The 428-nt window shown below is 45.6% G+C and overlaps 1 pseudogene; it reads right to left on the bottom strand.

The window, feature by feature from the left end:
- The window catches only part of LOC104394474, a 44,147-nt pseudogene that overhangs the window by 21,391 nt on the left and 22,328 nt on the right, over positions 1 to 428 (bottom strand).

Here is a 428-nt window from a genome sequence, read left to right as displayed (position 1 = left end):
TGAAAGGTTACCTGGGATTTGCAGCCCTCTCTACCAAGTTGTTCACATCTCAGCTAAGGTCTCTAACTCAAGTTTGCTGAAGAAAACTGCTGCAAACATTTAAGACTACCCTGATCTGAGACTGACCATCCCTCATCCAGTGATTTCTGGATGGGAAATAAGAAATAAGTGTGAGTTTGTGGCTCAGCTACTCATTTCACCATCCTGAACACAGTGGGATGTATCAGAGGAGTAACATCTTCCATCACTGAAACTTGACTCATCCCACTTATCCAGCAAAACTCCATGATATTGTAGACAAATGCCTGGAAGCAAGAACTAGAAAATACCAAACTTTCCCCCCAACTGGATTTCAATTTGCAGCTTCTTTAGGGCAATGGGAACAGACGGGGCTCCTTGCAGCCACAGCCACAGGCAGGGGGCACACC

Source organism: Chaetura pelagica, unplaced genomic scaffold (assembly GCF_000747805.2).
Source record: "Chaetura pelagica isolate M959 unplaced genomic scaffold, ChaPel_1.0 scaffold428, whole genome shotgun sequence".
Taxonomy (NCBI): Eukaryota; Metazoa; Chordata; class Aves; order Apodiformes; family Apodidae; genus Chaetura; species Chaetura pelagica.
Note: the sequence above shows the minus strand (reverse complement) of the source record. Positions and strands in the feature narration are given on the sequence as shown.